The sequence below is a fragment of the Pleurodeles waltl genome, chromosome 2_2, assembly GCF_031143425.1.
Source record: "Pleurodeles waltl isolate 20211129_DDA chromosome 2_2, aPleWal1.hap1.20221129, whole genome shotgun sequence".
Classification (NCBI taxonomy): Eukaryota; Metazoa; Chordata; class Amphibia; order Caudata; family Salamandridae; genus Pleurodeles; species Pleurodeles waltl.
The window spans coordinates 457,484,283-457,499,661 of NC_090439.1; positions in this window are offsets into that span (position 1 = coordinate 457,484,283).

Consider the following 15,379-nt stretch of genomic DNA (forward strand, 5'->3'; position numbering starts at 1 on the left):
AAGTTCTTCCTAACCTCTGGTAATATCTTAGGCTGATAGTTTGACTTGGTTTGTGCTGCAATTAACTAAAAAATGGATACCAAAGTAATGTACACTGGTTCATATCTAAAGGTTTGGTGCTACTTTCCATAGCTGTAACGTAAAACATGAAGCAAATGCTAAGAATTGAGGAATAAAAAATATCCCTGGCCCTCTGTTTATTGTTCCTGTGGCTTTTAAATTGCCTTGGGCACAATAGCTGGAACAGAGCTGATGCTTTTGCCATCTGTGTTACTTTATGGGCATGCACTTTTCATAAGTTATTGGGTCGTTATGGGATATCTGAAGTTGGTGAATGCATGGTCACAATGTATTACTTGCATGATGTTGTGCAAGGGACCCCTGACCAATTCCATCATACATATAAAGTCCCCAAATACTTTGCTACTTTACGTTTGGTACATCCTTGCTGATCTAGTGCAGCATATGTACAATAGCTAACTTCCCAGCAGAAGGCTATCACAGACATGGGTGGATGCTAAGATCAGAAGACCAGCATTCCTGTGACTGCTGCCATTCCCAAGGTGCATACAAATTCAAACCTACATCATCATGATTGCCACAGTAGGACAATTGGTAAACCATGTTTCAATAATGGGACAGTGTCAGTTTGCTGTATACCTGCTGATCTCCCAACATGGCTAATATAAGATGATGAATGTGGCTAACTGTGCATTTCAATACCTGATATGGGTACACACGGCAATGACTAACACATTTCAGGTGCAATGACTATACCTGTGCCCGTGCATTCTGTCATGGATGACCAAAATATACACTGTCAGCATATATTTCTTTGTTGTATTAATTTAGACAAATGGCCAATCCATGTTTAGTGTCAGATGGCATCAAGTAACGCACAGGATCCCTGCCATTATGGTGTCATAGGGGGCATATGTGGCTCAGGGTACACTGTAAATGTAGCATATGTAACCTACACACAACACAGGCCCACATGTAAGGGACCATAGAAAGCATAAAAATTCATGAGCTAAACTCAAACCACATGAGCATCACACAGTAACTGATTGTCCCTTGATGCACAAGCCACAATACCTGAGTGACTGGTATTGCAGTGCACCAGGAATGTGGCTTTTCTTGTCTCTCATAACAACAAATTAAGAAATAGAGTACACCCTATAAATGAATTTGCAACCAATTGATGAATCATGTTTGTCACCACATGATAGTTAGGGCCACTGCATGTGTGCATATGTGTGTGTATCACTCACCAGAGTGACAGGGTCTATGCATGTTTGCAGTGGTATGTATGTTGGAGTGTCATCATGCCTGAGGGGCTGGACTTTCAGATATAATGTCACACACAGTAATTTCTTCTTCAAAATGTTGTAGTGCACAGATATTGAGCACATTTCACCCTTCCATGCTTTAAAGGTGGACCTGCCACCTACACAATCGGAGAAGTGGCTCGCTTTGCGGACCCAGACATATCCAGTAAGTGCTGATATTTCAGTTCTGTGTTGTGTTTGCAGCTCTTGTGTGATTGACTCCTGTGTGTTAGACACATAGCAAGGTATGATGTGCTGGCACATGATCTGATATGTAACTTGACTGGAGTTTGACTTGTTTTTCCATATTTGAGTTGGACAATCAGTGGCGTAGAGTCATATTTTGGGATTGTAGTGCAGCCCTGTAGGCATGGCCATGTGAATAGGGTGACATTTGTTGTTACATTTCTTGTAATGAAATATTTGGAGAGAGACATTTTCATGAATTAGTCAGCAAGTCATACCCGGATTCACACAGAGTAGGGATGCCGAAGTATTACCCACAGACTTTAGCCTCCCTGTTCACTAATGAACATGTTAAACTGTATGTTTGACTTCCTAGCAGCATCTAGCTCCACATGTTGTGCTACTTTTATGTGGCACCTGAGTACAATGTCATAGGTGTGCATGCAACACATGCCCAGATGGGTGCTTGCATCTATGTGCTTGTTGTAGGACAGGTATTGGTGGTATCAAATGATGTTGACAATTGTCCGCAATTAGGAACATAAATGTGGATGGGATTGTACAATGTTTGTGTCTGTCCTAGTTGGACACCCTCCTTACCTGTGGTAGACTGACTAAACCCATGGACAGCTGTCGAAAGCTTCCTGGCTGTCCTTGATGTTTGAAATTATGTGTTGCTTGTACATCCCCCCCTCAGGCATAGGCTTAGGGTCATGAAAAATGTGTACCTAGGTGTGAGGATCCAGGTGTAGCACACAGACATGTAAATTTGAAATTCATTTGTTCCAACCTAGGATATCCACTCATGATTAGCAACTCCATACCATCCTGGCAATTCCATTTACAAATCACAGATCTTGTGGCCCCTGATTGTCATCCAGAAAATAGTCATTAGTTGGCCTGTCACATGTGGAGGACTTGCAGCATTTGTTATGTGACTAATGGCAGAACAATGATGCTTACATGATTTAAGTAGGTACACAGTTTTTGAGCCTTGCTGTGCTGTTAGATATGACATGTGTAGGCTGCGTTGGCATGTACTTCCTCAGGGAGAATCTGTGATCTGTACTGTGATTTGGCCTGTTTAAGATAATATTGATGTATTTTTTGAATATCATCAGTAGCTGTATCACACAATGATGTAACTAATGGTTGGCTTTCTCTTTTTTAACAGCAGCCAATATGGATGCCAATCAGATCTGCGAGTTCCAGAGGAGGGCGATGTGTTACCGCCACATTCTGGATGTTGAGTCTGGGTTCCGCCACATGACACATCGTTATCGCCATGAGAGAGCCACAGGGGTCTGGAGGGCATTAGCCCAAGGGGGCCCATCCCTGTCCATAACAGCCGCCACCACCAGCACCTCCACTCCCTCCCAGGTGGCACCAAGGATGACAGCCACCACTGCAGGTCCGTCAACATCCTCCGCTCCTGGACCACTGATAGCAGCCCCTGCACCTCTCCCTCCAAGCATGGCACCGGCAACTGTACAACCCTCCACAACTGGCACACAGACCACCCCTGCTGCAGTTATTGACAATGTAGAATTTCGTACCATGCAACGTGAGATGCAACAGATGCTGCGCAGACTGGACAGGTAGCAGCAGGAGGTGTCACAGATCAACAGGAGAATGCATGGGATAAAGAAGATCCTGCGGAGGGCAAACTTGTGACATTGTGACCCTCATCCATGATTCCTTCTCCTCCCTTCTCTTTCCTGGTTTTTATATTTAGTGGGTTTAGGGGGCTTAGTGTTAGGTTAGAATAGGCTGTTAGTTTAGTTAGAATAAGTGGGTTGGGGGTGAAGGGTATGATATTTTTACATGTGTATTTTTTGTGGGTGGGTGGGTGGGTGAGGAATGATGTTGGGTTTTTGTGTATTAAAAAAAATTAACAAAGCAAAAAAATATTTCAAAAAAACAAAAAAAACAATTTTTTTTTAAATTGTTTTGGATAAGATAGTATGTGTTTAGGTTAGTATATGTTGTCCTCCATGTGTCCCGTCATATAAGGGGGGAGGGGGGTTGATGTTTAGAGTGGTTAGTTAAATGTGATAAGTAAGTTTAGCTTAGGGTAGTTAGGGCCAGTTGTGGGTAATGTGTAGTTAGGATAGGTTAAGTTAGTTAAGGTGTTTCCCCTAGTTTTAGCATCCTATTTTTACAGTTAAATAAATACTTAGGTACTCCTTCACAGTATGTGTCATATGCTTGGGGATCAGGGCCTTGGCATGGGTGAACAGTGTCCATTCAGTATTTGCATTTGTGTGCCATCCTGCATCCAAATCCCAATTGAGCTGTCACACTGGCAGCTACACCAAAGCTACTTCTCTATGCATCTGCCATCTATTGCACCCACCACTCAAGGTTCCTATGGTTCCCAATGTGTTGTTAAGTCTGGATGTATGTTTTAAATCTGTCATACTTTGAGACAAGATTTTGTATTGAGGACACTGTGGTACGTCTGCCTGCAGCCTGATGTTCATGTGAACCCTGATAAGATGAGTGATGGGGTAATCTTATGTAGTATAGTATACGTGACTCACACCTATCATTTCTTACATTGTACTGCCAGGTAACTTATTTGTCTGTACACTCGTACACATCCATTCCTACTGTATGGTGTGTGTGTGGGATGAATTTTTAGAGTCGAATGTCACATACCTAAGGATTGTCTAGAAGAAAAATTTGTAGACATTGATTTTCTGCTTAGACATCCCTGTCCAACACAGCATTATACTGTAATTTTTCTATTTACTTCAGAATTAACCCTCAGGAATAGTAGATGATGGTACAATCCAGACCCCAGTGCATAGTTATCAGCCCACAATCTTTCAAGGCAGTTGTATTGACATTCTATGGGCATTGACATGAGGCAAACATCACTAATCTCCCTCACGGTTGATGTGTCACATTACACAGAGACAATGTGGTTGTGTAAGTGCTATTTATTTTAAAGTGCTGTAGTGCAATATTTAAATAATCCAGGATTTTGAGTCCATTAGTGTGATGCCTTCTATTGTGACATTACAGAAGTGCAAAAGGACATGTTATTGGACATGTGGGGTGAAGTGTCATACAGTGCAGAGGAACATGAATTGCCAATGAGGTAGTGAGAGACAATCACAGAGCATAGTGTCAAGGTAAACAGTGGGCTGGAGAACAGTGCTTGTGAGCAGCTGTTGCAAGACTGGCATGTTACGAAGCACAGGACCTTCGTTATAAGTGCCCATTTGGCATGGACTAGTGCTACCGGGTACTCTTACGGGTGAAGATGATCTGTTACACGTCTTCATCTTCTGATGTGTGTGTCGTCTCCTCTGCCCTTGGTGTTGGTGGGTTTGAAGGGGCAACACACACTTCAGTGTTTGAAGATGTGGATTCAGAAATCCCAGTAGCTGCCACCTGTGGGGCTATTAGGGGCAGTATTGCAGCAAGGAGGAGCTGCTGGTTCTTAAGGATAGCAGCTACATCACTGTGGTAGGCAACCAGGTCGGCCCTGAGGGGGTCAAGATTGCATTCGTGCACGCATTGAAAGGTTTTGGATGCCAGGTGTTTTGTCAACTCCCTTACTGCTGTGCTGATTTCCTTCACACTTTGTTGGAGGTCTTGCAAGATAGATGTTCGCCCTTGCATGGCTGCTGCCTGTTCAGCAGATGACATCATGCACGAACGCACCCCCTCTAGGCTGGCTGCCATATTTTTCATCCCCACCCGCACCTCCTTGGCCAGCTCCTGCTGTACTCCAACTACAGTCCTCTCAAAGCTGGTGCCAGTGTCATCAGAGTCCTCAGCTGGGTTGGAGCTGGAAGGTCGTACAATTGGGGTGGTGGGTGGGTCCTCTGTGATGGCTGCTACTTCTGTGCTCCTCCTTGCGACTGAAGGTGGGGTCTGGAGGGTTCCAAGAACATCTTGGAGGGTCTGCTGTCTGATGTTTGTCAGCTCGTCATCCATGTCATCAGGGATGTCCAGGACAAGCATATCCCCAGGAGAGCCATCGTCCTCGGCAATGAGATATTGTACAATTAGTGAGTCTGTGCTGTGGCATTTGTAATGGGAGTTTCCTGATTTCCTATTAGTTACACATTGTGATCTTGGTTCCTGTTCATTGTCCCTGTCATTAAGATTAGCATTCTCCCTGGCCTATGCCCTACCTGCATGTCACATGTAGTGTGGGCAGTTTGGGGAATTGTCTGCCTCACATCCTCTAGGATTAGGTTCTGCCCACATAGTATGTTGACACCTTCTTGTCCTACTCAACCCTCTGTCTACTTCCATTATAATGGTGAGGCCTTGCACTGGCTGTGGATGTTCTGATGGCACTTGCATCTCACTTAACAATCTGGAAGTGACCCAGTCTCAGATATTTCACATCCAGCTAAATGTTGCTGAGACCTAGCATATACTATGTGTAGCATTGGCATGGCACAATACAGGTGTCAGCTTTGGTAGTGCGTAATGTTTATGTTGGGGAATGTGTGCTACATTGGATTGCACTGAAGGTCATAGCAGTGTTCCATTTCCTCTTCTGACTGTGCGTGTGTGTTTCACTAGCCGGAAATATATGTTCTCCCCCTCAATGCTGTTGTTTTAGCACTGTGACAGTTGGGATGTTGCATGGTGGCATTGCAGCTATTGTGACCCAGGCAGAGGGTAGACCCTGACATGTGCAGCATGTGTGTAACATTACTGCTGTGTACCTCATAATGTTTATGAGAATGGCTGAGGTTTGTAGCGACTATAGACATGAGCATTTGACAGGATTAGCACATTTTTATTGATTACAGTGGATTGATAACTTTGTCATCCTGAACCCTTTAATTTGGGTGTGTCTGATCCATGGGCATGTAACTGTCATTAGCTTCTTGTCCTGCACACACAGCAGAGGTGGTAGTGGCAACTGTTGTCAATGTTAAATTCCACTTGCGGATATGGCCTGAGACTGTTCATTGCACCCTACTTCATGTTGCGAGAATACCAGCTGTCATGAGACAGGCTGCCAGTTTTCCGTTGTACCCTAGCCTCCTGGACTGGCTTTGCTTTTCCAACATACTTGGCATGGCAGCATGCCCCCATGCAAAGGTTGTTGATGTACTGTTGTGCTGTGCCCAGGTTTGCCCAGCACAGCCCATGCCCCGTGCCGTGCCCCTTTGCCCTTTCCACTACCTGATTATCATGGCTGACATGCATTGTGTAGTAGGTATGTGTCCCCCCGCTTGCAGTTAACATTTTTGTCCCCCATGCGACATACCCTGCATCTGTGTTGTTTCCTGGTAGTCTGCGCTGTCCTGTCCTTGAATCCCTGTGAGGATCTCCTCAGGGATTACCGCTGCCACCATCTCCTCCATGTGGTCCAGGGCCTCCTGCGGTGCTGGACTCCCACCTCCAGTCTGCAGTGTTGCCTTCCTGTTCCTTGCCATCTTTTCCTTGGTCCTGCGCTTGCAGTCATGCCAGCGTTTCTTGCACTCAGTGACTGTTCTCTGTAGTTCTGCCACACTGTTGATCTCATCGACATTTTGTTGCCAAATTGCCTCTCTCCTACCACTGAACTGAACTTCCTTTTCTTCTCTTCCCTCTCCTGGGTCTTGTGTGGGTCCTCCTGGCTGGTTCCTGGTCGGTTGTCATCTCCCTGGCATCTATCATAGCTTCTGGAATCTATTTTGGGGCTCCTTTGCACATTTTGCAGTGTTTGCGTTGTTTTTTGACGCTATTGCGTCAAGAAATGGCGCATATCCGGTTTGCGACGTCGTAAACCCGATCAAAGTCATTTTCGCCACGTTAACGTTTTTCTTTACGACGTGGCGCATTGGTTTGAGTAAAAAAAAATTACTCTCACCAGTGGTTTGCGCCGCCATGCGTCAAAGTAAAAATTTGATGCCCGGGTGGCACAATGAAATGGTGTTAGCCGGCGTTACATTTTTTAGGCAAACCAGCGCCGTCTCTGGTTTGTGTCAAAAAGTATAAATATGGGCCTACATGTCCACTGTGTGGGAGCACCATCCTCACCTCTATCTTGTGCCAGGTCATGTCAGGAGCATCTAGAAAGGATCCCACTGGCTTCCATTATTATGGTTCCCTCATAAACATCATGCATGTACCACACAGGCTACACACATCATGCAAACATGCACTCAGAAGGCTAGCTCAAAAGACTGGAAAGAGGATGGAAGCAGAACTTTACATGCGTCAGCCAGGAGGTCTCCACTCCAGTGACTCAGATTAAAAGATGAGGGCATGCTGTTAATTGTCAAACCATGGTATGGTGCCACTACTGCTCTATGTACATTACTTATTGACAGGGACAGTATTCCACTGTCACCAATAGAGGGCATGTTTGGAACACCCCCACGGATCACATGACAGGTCCAGGCACTACCCCTTGTCAGGGACAGAGACTGGCCTAGGTCTTTGCACACATGCTAGATTAGCATGATGCCAGGCCCAAAAATGAAAAGTAAGGATACCAGTCATATGCAGTCTAGCACTCGGGGCAGGGGAACACACTTGTTTACCAAGCATGGAACAGTTACATGTCAACATATTTTTTTCCTAGAGTATTCCTAGGAGTATTTGTGAATCAAACAAAAGCCATAAATCTACTCTAAACATGAGATAAAAGCTATAAAATTCATTTTCTGCCAGGTTTCGTGAAAACTGTCCTTTCGGTAACACTCTTGAGAAACTGATGAAAAGGGCCCCTTTCTTCAGTTGTTTAACACAAAACCTAACCTTTTGGTATTGAGAGGAGAGGACCTCAAATTGATGAGCTTTCATTCGGTGGGTATATCTATCTACCCTTATTTTCAGGGATTTGGTATGTACCACACATGGGACATCTTACCAGAGCACAAAGGTAGGTTATGTATAATGAGTGGATTCACATCATATGAAGCTGTGGGGAAGTGTGAAAATGTCTTGGACATGTGGAGGCAGAGCAGATAAGCCATGGTATCTGAACTATTACCAAGACATTAGAGATATGGGTTGAATTGGTTACCTTTTAACATTAGCATTTTAATTTAACACTCCATTCATGCTTTCTTAAGCATGATTCATGAGCAAGCATAACTTATTTAATCTTCATGGGTTAATCAATCCATGTTTTAGTGACATAAAGAGCGATTGTTATCGCTTTGTTCCTCAACTAAAACTAGCATAGGTATCACATATTTATACTGTATATCACGGTTAACTTTAGAAGCAATGTGACGTCTTGCACCATTGACCATCATAGATTCTTTTTAGTGCAAGGGCTCCACTATATTAACTCACATTTCAAAACACACTGGAAGATTTGGCCGCACAACTTGCAACACCTCAGCTTATTTGAGGCACATCTGGAGTTATTCCATTTGTCTGAATTCTAAGAATTCCTATTTCTTCAATGGGTTTCCTACAGAGTGGGATAGGACCAATTTGCTGCAGAATTCTGGCAGACCTTTTACTACAGATTTTCTGTTGCTTCCCATTCACAATTTAATTCCACAATTATCCGTTGATATGGATTCAGTAAAATTTCAGGGGTAAGAGACATCGTAGACAACTCACTACAGACACCAATGTATAAAACTCATCACACCTTTAGACCTATGGAAGCCACCTCATTGACTGTTGTTTGGCTAAAAAACAGGCAAGTAGTGAAAATCATTGAAAGAGAACATGGCTGGTTTACTTTTCGATCCTGTCACATCCTTTTTGACCTTTCATCACAGCAGTAGCAAGGACAAGGTTGGGGTCGCAAAAGGCATCATATTGTCTCACTGTTGGTTGCTAATCATGACCTTGGTTTTCCTGGTGCTATTGAGCAAACTCAATATGCAACAAGTATCGCCTAGCTCGCTGTGGATGACTTGGCTGTGTGGGAACACATGTTAATGGATCTGACAACCCTAATGGAGTACTAGCACTGACTGGTTAGAGAAGTTGGGTGGGTAGACAGGTTACACATACATGTACGCAGATGTGTTAGGAGTTGTGGGAGAATGAGCAACTCCTTGACTGCCTGGGGTCCGGCGGCCCACTAGCCCAAACGTAAGCTGATCTAACAGGTATTAATTTGGGTATTGAACATGGTATGGCCTCTATATTCTGGAGAGGAAAGATACTGTGATAAGAGCAGAAGGGGTTAGGGGGCGTTCAGTGAAGAATTATAATGTTAATGTAATTCTGATGTTTTATCTTTTTGTGATGTACTGACAATGCTGAACTGTGGATATGTGAACCTTTGAGTGTTTACTAATTGGTAGAAATTGAGTCTCTAGTTGGCAGGGGTTTGCACTATGTCCAAATAGGGATCACAATTCTAGTCAGGGCAAGTAAGATACACACTAAGGTGCTCATTACGAATGTGGCGGTGTGGCCCGCCATGCAGGCGGTGGCGGGTAAAACCGCCAGCCGGCATGGTAGGCCACACTACCACATAAAGAACCCCATGAGGGCCGCCATCGGCAGCCCTCACTCACCGCCAGGCTGCCTCCATCAGGCAGCCTGGTGGCGGCCGTAAACATTATCCAACACGGCAGTGGTGCTGCCCCTCGGATAATGATTCCGCAGCCACCAGCCTTTCCCTGGCGGGTCTCCCCGCCAGCGAAAGGCTGGCCAAAGGGGTGCACCGGGGCACCCCTGGGGGCCCCTGCACTGCCCATGCACTTGGCATTGGCAGTGCAGGGGCCCCGGAGCAGTGCCCCATTGCGCAGGTCACTGCCCAATTTTCGGGCAGTGATCTGCGCGACTGGTGCAGCTGAACATGGAGCCGCTGTCAATGTCCTGGCCAGGCATTCCTGTGGGTCGGCGGGCGGAAACAATGTTTCTGCCCACCGGCCCACAGGAATGTTCCTAATACGGCAGGTGGGGATCCGGGGGCGCTGGCGGTCAGTGTTTTGACCGTCAGCATGAACACGGCGGTTGCGATCGCCGTGTTCATAACGAGGGCCTAAATGTTTACCTGTACTCACCCTCTGGTAGCTTGGCACAGAGCAGTCAGGTTTATCTAAAGAGGCAATGTGTAAAGTATTTATGCAGACACACAGTAACAATGTGAAAACATCACAAAAGGATTCCACACCAGTTTAGAAAAATAACCAATACTTATCTTAGTCAAAGAAGACAAAAACACAACAAATCCAGCATGCACAGGTCAAATTATCCATTTTTAAAGGTTAATTCAAAATGCAGTGCTTAGAAGACAAGACCTCCACTGTAGCTATCTGATCGAGCTGGACCGGGGCAAATTCAAAAGTGCAGTCTAACCACGATGGAGCGCAGGCTGGTTAGAGGAGTCACGCTGACAGTACATTTGTTGGCCGATACTCAGTGACACTGCATTGATCCAGAGGAGGGCATGCATTGCGCTTGCAGGCAATGCGTCGTTTCCTGATTGGGCAACGTTGTTGATGCGTCGATGTCCAGAAGTGATGAGTACTGGTCCCGAGGCATCTGTGCTGCATCAGCCAAGCCAGGGCTCTGTTGTAAGTTGGGGTTGTTGCATCACACAGTCAGCGAGCAGTGTCCACGGCTTCGGTGAAGGCAGTGTCAAAGCAGCGTTTCTGCAGCAGGATGCACCGATTCCAAGTGTCGCACCGGTGTCATTGCTTCTTTTCTTGTGTTGCAGTGCCACACTCACCTCCCAGGGCCCAGGCCTGGATCTGGCACCACTTGGCAGAGCATGACTCAAAGCAGATGAGCCCAGGTACTGATAGCAAGATGCAGGTGAAGTCTTTGACATCCCTGAAATTTCAGAAACAGGAGGCAAGCTCAGTAAGGCCCTTGGAGCTTGCAGGATGTAGAGAGTTAGGTCCAGTCCTCTCACTCCCAGGAAATAAGTAGCAGGCAGCAAGCCAACTCAGCAGAGCAAACAGCAAAGTGTCAGCCCCTCCTCAGAGCACAGAGGTCCTTCTTCCTGGTAAAATGACCTCAGTCAAGAAGTGTTCTGAGTATATGGTGAAATAACAGTGGCATTTTCAGACCTGCAATTTGAAAAACAACTTCACCTGTGGTTCTAAAAATTCTGGACCCATGTAATCTGCTTTGCCACAGCAGTACGATTTTAGTATCAAAAGACCGATAATGACTAGTACACTAAGCATGAGCATTTTCGCTCAATTCCAGCAGCGTTTTCACCTCGAAATCGCCATTTTCGTCCTGCACTCGTGGCTCCCATTTTATACACGACAGCCATTTTAAAAGTTGCCCTCACATAGGCTTATAATACAGTCAGATTTGATTCCAAGGACACGTACACCTTGATTGACTTTTCTCTGACCAGGGCAAGCTGGAACCATTGCCTCAGGCCAAACCTGTTTGGTCAGTCCCTCTCCCAGTGGCCGAATCAGATAGCATCAAGGCACACCAGGCCATAAAACCCTTATTATCGCTCACACACCCTGCCTAACTTGCTCACACCTGCACCTGCTCTTTTCTTCTTCTTACTTTACGAGGGGGAGGTGCCCGTTTTTATTGGGGGTCCACACTTATCTGATGTGAAATTCTAGGCCTTGCCGGGTAATTTATTATGGGTTGGATGACATGAAATATGAGGTTTCATCATGACACTGTTTTTTCCTTTGTAGTGAAAACATGTGAATGACCAACCAAAATGTCAAGAATGTTTGCCTGAAGCTTAAAAAACTGTATATAAGGAAACCTGATTTTGCATTGACACACAGTCTCCTGAGAACATACAAGTCGTGCTGTTGTACTTCTAGGACGCCTGTCAATTGGTTGCAGCCAATAAATTCGATCTTTGACTTCACCTAGAAGACTCTGAGTTTCTGTAGTCTGAATCAGGAAAGTACCCGAGGTCTTTGGGTGTACCCTGGCACCGCTGGGTTACCGGATCAGTACCGGTTCTGAAAAACCCAGTACCTCAGTTGGCGCCCAACGTGGGGCGATACCAGCGGTACCGGTCCAAGCCTGAGGTTCGTGAGGAGCTTCGTGTGAAAATTCTGGAGGAAGGCCGCCACTTCATCGACCCCTGCATGTCGACGTGGTCCAAAAGTCTTTGCTGCGAGGTTCCCCGCTTCCAGACGGCTACGAAGGACTGCTGCCCTGGCTATCGCCCTGATTTGGACCCTTGATTTTTGGTAGAGCGAAACGATAAGACGAGTCTTCTGGTGACGTCATTGATATTTTCAGTTAAGTATAAGTGGAGCGTCTCCCAGTCCTTAGTTGGACACTTGGTTTGGTCCTTAGTTGGACACTTGGTTTGGTCCTTAGTTGGACACTTGGTTTGGTCCTTAAGTTGGACATTTGGTTTGGTATCCCTTCGGGATCACTTTGATTTGGAACTTGCAAGTACCAAAGCCGAAGGACTCGTGTATTCACGAGACTATCGTAAACGATAATCCTTTGAAGTTTGAAGCTAGACTAGTGAGCGAAGATGCCTGGTCTTAGCAGACTTGGAAATTTGTTTTGTCTTGGTTGTAAAAGGGACTCCCGGTTGGAGGACTCATGTCCGGTTCCTCCGATTGGAACTCCAACTTATGAACTATATGTGAAGCACGGAGTAGGCCCCATCACATATAATGAAGTATGGATCCGTTACACCAGAAAAGATGGTGTTTTAAAATGGCCCCAAAATGGTAGCTTTGACACAGAAATCTTAGATAACCTCGAAGTTAGACTTTTTTAGAAGAAAGCCCGGCCGGCAATGTTTGATTCTTTCCGCTTATGGCGTAAAGAAGCCAAGCAAAAGGAAATTAAATTAGCTAAGAAAAATAAGAGAGAAAAAGGTATTTCGATTATGCAAGCTGCTATACAGTTTAAAGATAACGAAGCAGAACAGTTGAATGAGCAGTTGCATAGGCGACATAAAATGACAGTAGATAAATGCTATCCAGTTTTGTCGCCTCTTCAGCAAGATGCAGCAAAAGACTCTGAAAAAGATCCCCTAATGTCGCATTTGCTAAGTTCGCCACCACCCTATGCGCAGAATGCAACGGCACCTCCGCAACCTCTAGTTGCACAACCAGTGGTTGCATTGCCTCCTGCTCCTCCCCAGCACCCACCAGCTATTCTTCAGTTGGTTCCTATTCCTCCGGTGCAGCCTTCTCAAGGGCCACCGGCTTTAACATCTGCTCTGCCTTTACTTCCTACAACTTTGACTACTATAGCGACTACCACTCCTGGTATTGTTTCTGATACTGCTTCTGTCTCTGCCTTGTCTCATTCCGTTTTTCCTCCTGTTCATTTGTCAACCTCTCCCTCTATCCGTCAGAGAATGACAAACACTGTGACTAGTCTTTTATCCCCTCTCTTTGGGTCATTAGCTACGACCCCAGTTACAGAGCGTAAGCAATTGCGTAGCCAATTGCCTGATGGTATGGAGAAAGAGACACTGAATTATTTGGCGCATAAATGGGTTACTGAACCAGCGAGATATGAACTAGAGTCTGTTATGGATGTTTTCCATCAGTGGGAAGAACCGAAACAGAGATACGTTTTTGAGAAAATGTGTACTTTTCTTTCTGAGGATTTAGAGGAAAATGGTTTGGAGCCCAATCCGCCTAAGTTGTGTCGTGTACGGTTTGATTTTTCGACAGGTTTGATTGTGGGTTCAGATGTCAAGAAAGCAGTTGCGACGTTATTGTCGTTTAGGACTGAAGGTGTTTCCAGGTTATTGTTTAAATATGATTCTTCTGCTAAAAAGAAAGGGAAACAGTACCCCATGAGAGAAGTTCCCCCACAGTGGAGGGAAGGGGACCCAAATGCTAATCCACCTGTCCTGCCTCACTTCCAGCGTGTATGGGTACACGTTCCATGGAAGCGAGCTGAAGTTTTAGCCCTTAAGCAGACATTGCCTGATCCCCGTAAGAACCCTACAGGGTATTACAAGGAATTGTCACAGACTGCGGGGTCTTGCATTATGAATTTAGCGGACATAGACATGTTGTTTGGGAATGTTGTTCCACAGCCTTTATGGGGAAAGATTCGCCATGCAGACCATGCTCAAGAATTAGGTGACACATGGGCCAATATTGCTGCTGCAGATGCCCGACAAATTCGTGGTGCTAAACCTGAGCCTTTAGTGACAGAACTTCCTGGTAGAATTATTGATTACATGAAAACTATAATGCCTGCGATGCGTGTAAACTGGGATAAATTGTCTGCATGTAAGCAAAAGAAAGAAGAAACGGTATCAGATTTCTTCACCAGGTTTGAAGAAACGTTTGTGGACCACAGTGGTCAAGATATGAGCACGGAAGGTGGTCAACGTTTGTTCGTCGATAAATTTGTGCATAATCTGCTTCCTGAGTTGTGTAAAAAGTTAAAAGATTCAGAAAGTTCTTGGGCAGTTTCCTCTTCAGCGCAGATATTGGCTACTGCACAGTACTACGAAAATAGAGATAAAGATGAGAGAGATAGAATAGAGAAGAAAACAAAAGATTTGAAAACGAAGGTTCTGTTACAACAAGCGTACCAACCACATGGTGGTCAGAATAGTGGTGTACAGAACAACTATCAGAATAACTATCAGCCCCAACCGTTTCAGAGAAACTCGCAAAGAGCCGAGTATGCTCAACCACGTATCCCAGTAGGTCCCAATCAGTGTTCATATTGCAAGGAAGAGGGTCATTTCAAGTATAGTTGCCCTGCTTTGCTGCAGCGCGCAAATGGTACTTCCGGTTTAAGAGGTCGAGGTGTTCCACAAGCACCTAGAGGAAGAGGACGTGGATATGTTCCCCAGAACGCGCGCCCATTCCTCCCTCAAAACTCAATGAACAGATTTGATCAACAGGTTAATGCATCCGGTAGGACGGCTCAGTACTATACTGATGATTACTATACAGAGGGTGAACATTTGGACAGTAATGATTGCTAGGACAGCCATAGACAAAGAGAGGGAGTTGTTTCAGTTCCAGTAGATCAGA